The following is an 8144-nucleotide window of genomic DNA, read 5'->3' as shown; positions in this document are numbered from 1 at the left end:
AGGAAGTATGGACATCTTAACTATGTTAATTCTTCCAATCCAAGAGCACGGAATATCTTTCCATTTCTTTGTGTCTTCTTCAATTTCTTTCTGAAATGTTTTATAGTTTTCGGTGTACAGATCTTTCACCTCTTTGGTTAAGCTTATTCCTAGGTATTTTATTCTTTTTGTTGCAATTGTAAATGGGATGGTATTCTTAATTTGTCTTTCTGCTACTTCGTTGTTAGTGTACAGAAATGCAACTGATTTTTGTATGTTGGTTTTATATCCTGCAACTTTACCATATTCGTTTATTGCTTCTAAAAGTTTTCTGGTGGATTTTTTAGGGTTTTCTATATATAAAATCATGTCATGTGCAAATAGTGACAGTTTCACTTCTTCCTTTCCAATATGGAAAGGAATCTTGCCTGATTGCTCTGGCTAGGACTTCCAGTACTATGTTAAATAGGAGTGGTGACAGTGGGCATCCTTGTCTGGTTCCTGTTCTTAGAAGGATGGCTTTCAGTTTTTCACCATTGAGGATGATATTAGCTGTGGGTTTCTCATATATGGTCTTTATTATGTTGAGGTACTTTCCTTCTATACCCATTTTATTCAGAGTTTTTATCATAAATGGATGCTGTATCTTGTCAAATGCTTTCTCTGCATCTATGGAGATGATCATGTGATTTTTATTCTTCGTTTTATTAATGTGGTGTATTACGTTGATTGATTTGCGAATGTTACACCATCCCTGCATACCTGGAATAAATCCCACTTGATCATGGTGTAGAATCTTTTTAACATATTGTTGTATGCGATTTGCTAGTATTTTGTTGAGGATTTTTGCATCGATGTTCATCAGTGATATTGGCCTGTAATTATCTTTTTTTGTGTTGTCCTTGTCTGGTTTTGGTATCAGGGTAATGTCAGCTTCGTAGAATGAGTTAGGGAGCTTCCCCCCTCCTCAATTTTTTGGAAGAGTTTGAGAAGGATATGTATTAAGTCTTCTTTGAACGTTTGGTAGAATTCACCAGGGAAGCCGTCTGGTCCTGGACTTTTATTTTGGAGGAGGTTTGTGATTACTGTTTCGATCTCCTTACTGGTGATTGGTCTATTCAAATTCTCTACTTCTTCTTGATCCAGTTTTGGAAGGTTGTATGATTCTAAGAATTTATCCATTTCTTCCAGATTGTCGAATTTGTTGGCATATAGCTTTTCATAGTATTCTCTTATAATCTTTTGTATTTCTGAGGTGTCTGTTGTAACCTCTCCTCTTTCATTTCTGATTTTACTTATTTGTGCCTTCTCTCTTTTTTTCTTGGTGAGTCTAGCTAAAGATTTGTCAATTTTGTTGATCTTTTCAAAGAACCAGCTCTTGGTTTTATTAATTTTTTCTTTTTTTTTTTTTGGTCTCTATTTCATTTATTTCTGCTCTGATTTTTATTATTTCCCTTCTTCTACTGATTTTGGGCTTTGTTTGTTCTTCTTTTTCCAGTTCCTTTAGGTGCATTCTTAGATTGTTTATTTGAGATTTTTCTTGTTTGTTGAGATAGGCCTGTATCGCTATAAACTTCCCTCTTAGAACCGCTTTTGCTGTATCTCATAAATTCTGGCATGTCGTATTTTCATTTTCATTTGTCTCCAGGTATTTTTTGATTTCTTCTTTGATTTCTTCGTTAACCCAGTCGTTGTTCAGTAGCATTTTGTTTAATCTCCATGTATTTGTGGCTTTTCTGATTTTCTTCCTATAGTTTATTTCCAGTTTCATACTGTTGTGGTCAGAAAAGATGCTTGGTATTATTTCAATCTTCTTAAATTTATGGAGACTTGTTTTGTGGCCTAATATGTGATCAATCCTGGAGAATGTTCCATGTGCATTTGAAAAGAACGTGTATTCTTCGGTTTTTGGATGGAATGCTCTGTATATATCTACTAGGTCCATCTGTTCTAGTGTGTTGTTTAAGGCCAATGTTTCCTTATTGATCTTCTGTTTGGATGATCTATCCGTTGGTGTAAGTGGAGTGTTAAAGTCCCCTACTATTATTGTGTTACTGTCTATTTCTGTTTTTATGTCTGTTAATAATTGCTTTATATATTTAGGTGCTCCTATGTTGGGTGCGTAGATATTTACAGGTGTTATATCCTCTTGTTGGATTGTTCCCTTGATCATTATGTAATGCCCTTCTTTGTCTCTTTTTACAGTTTTTGTTTTAAAGTCTATTTTGTCTGATATGAGTACTGCTACCCCAGCTTTCTTTTCATTGCCGTTTGCGTGGAGTATCTTTTTCCATCCCTTCACTTTCAGTTTGTGAGTGTCTTTAGGTCTGAAGTGTGTCTCTTGTATGCAGCATATATATGGGTCTTGTTTTTTTATCCAGTCAGCCACCCTATGCCTTTTAATTGGAGCATTTAGTCCATTGACGTTTAAAGTAGCTATTGATAAGTATGTACTTACTGCCATTTTTTAACTTTTTTTTTTTCTCATTGTTTTAGTAGTCCTTCTCTGTTCCTTTCTTCTTCTATACAGAATTGATGGTCACTTTAGTTTGACCTCTGTCTGAAAGCTGTACTCTTTAACTCCCCTCCTCCCTCCTTTTATGTTTTTGATATCATGTCTAACCTCTTTTTTGTGCATTTGTATCCCTTACGTTCTAATCATGGAAATAGATAGTTTTTCCTATTTGTGGTCTTCTCTTTTACCCTTAAATCAGTCCCTTTAACATTTCTTGTAGCACTGGTTTCTTGGTGACAAGCCCCTTTAATTTTTGCTTATCTGGGAAATTTTTGATCTCGCCTTCCATTTTGAATGATAACCTTGCTGGGTAGAGTATTCTTGGCTGTAAGTTTTTTCCTTTTAGCACTTTAACTATATCATGCCATTCTCTTCTAGCCTGTAAGGTTTCTGCTGAGAAGTCAGCTGATAGCCTTATGGGGTTTCCTTTCTATGTAACTTGACCTTCTCTTGTGGCTTTTAGGATTCTCTCTTTATCTTTAATTCTGGACATTTTGATTATGATGTGTCTTGGCGTGGGCCTCTTTGGGTTTATCTTGTTTGGGGCTCTCTGTGCTTCCTGTACCTGGATGTCTGTTTCCTTCCTTAGGTTAGGGAAGTTTTCATCTATTATTTCTTGAAATAGATTCTCTGCCCCCTTGTCTCGCTCTTCTCCTTCCGGGACACCTATAACACGGATGTTAGTGTGCTTGATGTTGTCCCAGAGGTCCCTTAGACTGTCCTCACTCTTTTTAATTCTTTTCTCTTTTACCTATTCAGCTTGGGTAATTTCTTCTAGTCTTGCGTCCAGCTCACAGATCCGTTCTTCTGTATCTTCTACTCTGCTTTTGAGTCCCTCTAATGAATTTTTCATTTCCAGTATTGTATTCTTCATTTCTGATTGGTTCTTTTTTATATCTTCCATTTCTTTGTTGACATTCTAACTGAGTTCATCTATTCTTCTCCCCAGATCAGTGAGCATCCTTAACACTCTTAGTTTGAACTCTCTGTTGGGTAGGTTGCTCATTTCTGTTTCACTTAGTTCCTTTTCTGGGGTTTTGTCCTGTTCCCTTACTTGGAATGTATTCTTTTGCCTCCTCATTTTGCCTCTTTCCCTGTGCTTGTGTCTACATATTAGGTAGGTCAGCTACGTCTCCTGCTCTTGGATAGGTGACCTTATGTAAGTTATGGCTTAGGAGGCCTGCAGTGTGCTTCCCTTAGTTCTCAATGTTCCAGGGGTGACCCCTATGTGGGCTACGTGTGTCCCTCTGTGGTGGCCTGTTTGCTCTCCCTGTAGGCGCCCAGGGAGGCTGAGTTATGCTCCTGGCCAGCTGTTGTAATGTTCAGCTGCTTGTAGTTGTTGTGGGCCCTTCAGTCTCTTTATCAGGTGTGGGGAGCCCCAGCACAGTTGGCTGCAAGTTCTAATACCACATTTGTGTTGCAGTATTTCTTTTAAGTGAGTAGGCCCCCAGCGTGGCAGGTTGTTAGGCTCAGGGCCTTACAATTGCTGTAAGCCTCTAGCCTATTAAGTCTCTTGGCAGCTCTCTGAGGATCACAGCTGGGTGGGGCTGGCCTCAGGCACAGGAGCACCCAATTGTTTCAGGCTTTGGAAGGTGGGGCAAACCCCCTATGTGGGTCTTTGAGAAGCACAAATCTTCTGCAGCTGACAAGCCCTGCCACCCACAGGTCCACACACACAGTCAACACAGTCCTGCCCCGTGTGCGTGCCCCAATCTCCCCAAGTGGACTCAGTCTCTCCACGGCCGGAGCCCCACACACTCCACCACCACCCCACACTCTCCACCTGCTCCTTGTGCACACCCTGCCCCGCTCAAGTCGGCTCAGTTGCCAGGCTGCAGAGAATCCAGTCACCAATATATGCAGGCCCACAAGTTGCCTGAGGGCTTGTTGTTGGGTGGGGCCAGTCTTAGGGTGGGCTGCCTGCCCTGGCTGAGCTAGATTAAATCGGTGCTCTAGCGGGTGGGGCAGACCCTGGGCTAGCAGGCCTCAGGGAGAACTCCAATGGCGTCTGTGTCAGCACGCTCACACCAGGCCACAACAATGGCCACCGCCAATGTCCCAGTCCCTGGAGAGGTCTCACCCCTCACCGAGATGCACTCAGGGCCTATTAGGTGAGTCTCTTGTCACCAAAGCACTGTGCACCTTTCTTTCTGGTGATTTTAGGATGCTTTCTGAAACGGGTGAGTTTGCGCATGGGCCCTTTAAGAGCCGGTTTTAGTTTCTTTGTGAACCGGGTTTTCTGGGGGTACTCCCCAATGTTTTAGTAGCAGGCACAGTCAGATATTATGCCGCTGGTCTCGATTGTGCTGGGTCCACAAAATGCCCACAGCGGGGGCGCTCCCCGGCTCAGGGCCCGCGCCTCCAGGGAGGGCTGCGTACCTGTGGGCTGCTCCCGGTGGCCGTGAGGCTGGCAGCTTGTGAAGGTGGCGTTTTTCCTCTCCAGAAGGGAGTTTCTGCCTCTTCTACCTCAGTTAGGATTGTCTGTTGTTGTAGGAGTTCCTCTTATCCAGTTTTCAGTTCTGTCTCAGGGGTAATTTTTCCACGAGTAGTTGTAAATTGGCTGTGTCCACGGGAGGAGGTAAGTTCCGAGTCTGCTTACACTGCCATCTTGACTCCGCCCCCCCATTTCCTCCTTTTTAATGCATATATGTGTATATATTTTCTTTTCTGGTGATGAAGATTATCCCTGAGCTAACGTCTGATGCCAATCCTCCTCTTTTTCCTGAGGAAGACTGGCCCTGGGCTAACGTCCATGCCCATCTTCCTCTACTTTATATGTGGGATGCCTGCCACAGCATGTCTTGATAAGCATTGCGTAGGTCCACACCCAAGACCCGAACCTGCGAACCCCGGGCCGCCAAAGCAGAGTACACAAACTTAACCACTACACCACTGGAAAAGACTCAATATAGGTATATATTTTTTTCTTGCTATTTAGCACTAAATAGTCCCTAGGAGTAATGTTGAAGGACAGAGGAGATAGCAGTTTTATTATTGTCCCTGATCTTGGTGAAAATATGCATGTGTATGGTGTGTGTTGTAGAATTTTTTTGGAAGATTCTTTTTGATGTTTAAGGAAAATCCATTCTGTACTTTGTTTAAAAATAAATGCCAGGAATGGGTGAATTACAGAATTACGTTTTATGCATCTTCTAAGTTGATTATATGATAGACACCATTTTCTAGGAAATTGTGAAATACCTATATTGAGTTTTGCATTTTTAGATTTTTCACATAGTTTCAAACTTACAGAATATTTGCAAGATATTCTAGTGCATATTTTATCCAGATTAAATAATTGTTTATTTTGCACCTTTTCCTTTATCGTTCTCTCTCTCTCCCCACATACATACGCGTGTGTGTGTATTTCTGAGCAATTGGAGTTTAATTTGGAAATACTTTGCCTCAGTATAAGTGAATATTTCAGTGCATGTTTCCTAAGAGCACATTTTACATTATTGGAGTATTATCATAATCAGGAAATTCGATATTGGTAAATACCATTATTTCATCAACAGTCCTTACTCAAATGTCATCATTCATCCTAATATTGTGCCTTGGTATTTCCCTGGTCCATGACGAAATCCAGAACTGCATATTGCATGTAGTTCTCATTACCTCTTACACTCCTTTAATGAAACTGTTCATCAGCCTTTCATGGAGGTCCTTGGACTTGACAGTTTTGACAAATACAGGTCATTTGTTTTGTAAAAATCTCTGTTTCTCTGATGTTTTCTAATGATTATATTTTGCTTTTTCATTGTTTTACAATGAAGCAACAGAAGTGGTATTGTATCTTTCACAGTACATCATATCAGGAGGCACATGATATCCATGTTTACCAAATATTAACTTTAGTGATCTATAAGTTTGTGTTCCTGACTTCAAAATTACTATTTCCCTTTATATTTAGTAAATAATTATTCAGAAGATATTTTGAAACCATGTCAATATACTGATCCACATCAATATTTCACCCCATAGTTTTAGCCACCACTGATGAAATTCAAATTCCACCAATCTGCCACATTTATTAGTTACCATTCTACTTTGGAAGTAAGCTTTCTCAATGAATTGTCAGTTCATTCATTTTTCATTAATTTGTATCAGGATGGGCCAATGGATCCTTAAATATTTAAGTGGGTTATAACCCAGCACTGCCATTTATTTTTGATGCTCAAATATTGCCAGATTGAGTCCGTGAGAGTTCCTTCAAGCTGGCTTCTTGGGCCCCTTTTCATGTCACCATCACATTTTGGGCACTTCTTTCCAGTACAAAAGATATTCCAGTTGCATCTTGTAACTTTCCTGGCCCTGCCAGGAATCAGTCTTTTCTCCAAGGAGTTTTTCTTCTTTTTGGTAGAGAAAGGTATTGAGAAATCAAGAACTGGGTATTGGATGTGCTTAAGGACACAGGTCAACCATTGCTTCCAGGCCGCCTCTGTCTACACTGAATCTAGGTTCACAAACACTACCCATGTCATGGCAAACTCAACACCATTAACTAAAGTTCAGAAAATGATTTAACTTTTTAAAAGTAAAATTTATATGCAGTGGAATACACAAATACATTCAGGGGAATACACAAGTACAATTTTTTGACTGACAAAAGCATTTATCCATGAAACAACTTCCCAGTCAAGGTATAGAACAATTCCATGATGCCAGAAAATGCCCACTTGCCTGATTCAGTAAAACTCTGAGAGTCCATCACTTTTCTGATTTTTTTCAATGTAATTGTTTGCTTGTTCTCTCATTGGTATCTAAATTTTACCTGTCCTGAGCTTTATACAACAGACATAATTAATTAGAAATATTAAATATATTCATCAATTTTAATTAAGATTTCTGCTTTTTCTGGGTTTTTGAATTAATTATTAAGACATCACAATATTATGCTCCTAGGATTTTTTAAAAGTAGATTTAGTTTTACATTTATTCTTAGAGAAGCTTGAGTCTGTCATTGCACATGGTGTTTTATATGAATCCAAATAAACAGGAGACTATTTGGTGCTAGTTACCATTCTAGGATATGACTCTGTGATATCCAGTGATTAAGAACACTCCACCCTGAAAGAGCTTATAGTGGAGCCAAAGTAGATTATTTATACAATATGCAAAGATTACTTAATATACACATGCTATATTCCTCAGTGAAGAAGTTCAAGGTCCTTTGTGAGTATATAATGTCCAAAAACTGCCAAGTGTGCAAATATAAGTAAAATATCACCATTTTTACATAAGTAAAATATTTGGTATTATACAACTATTTAGTATTGATAGGTTTAATATACACTTTTTATAAACATAGATGGATGAGGCTGCATCTATCAGGGAAAATCATCTGGAATGGCCCATGGAGGGAATGCACATACAGCCTTAGGGAACCAAAAAAAAAAAAATTCTAGTCTTTGTGGCTGAGTACCATAGCTCAGGCAAGAATTCTAAATTTTGTCCTCACAGTAGTGGCAGGTCAATGAAGGGAGTCAGTAACGTGTGCGAACCATCACCTTTGCTTTTTAGATGTCATTTAGTACAGATATAAGTAAATGTATTTTATGTTAATAAACTTCCATTTGACTCCTAATTTTGGTTAATATATTTTGGTTTAATGGTTCTCGAAACTAACATGTTTCTGATTTATAATCAT

The sequence above is a fragment of the Diceros bicornis genome, chromosome 34 (genome assembly GCF_020826845.1).
Source record: "Diceros bicornis minor isolate mBicDic1 chromosome 34, mDicBic1.mat.cur, whole genome shotgun sequence".
Taxonomy (NCBI): Eukaryota; Metazoa; Chordata; class Mammalia; order Perissodactyla; family Rhinocerotidae; genus Diceros; species Diceros bicornis.
This window is presented reverse-complemented; position numbering follows the sequence as displayed.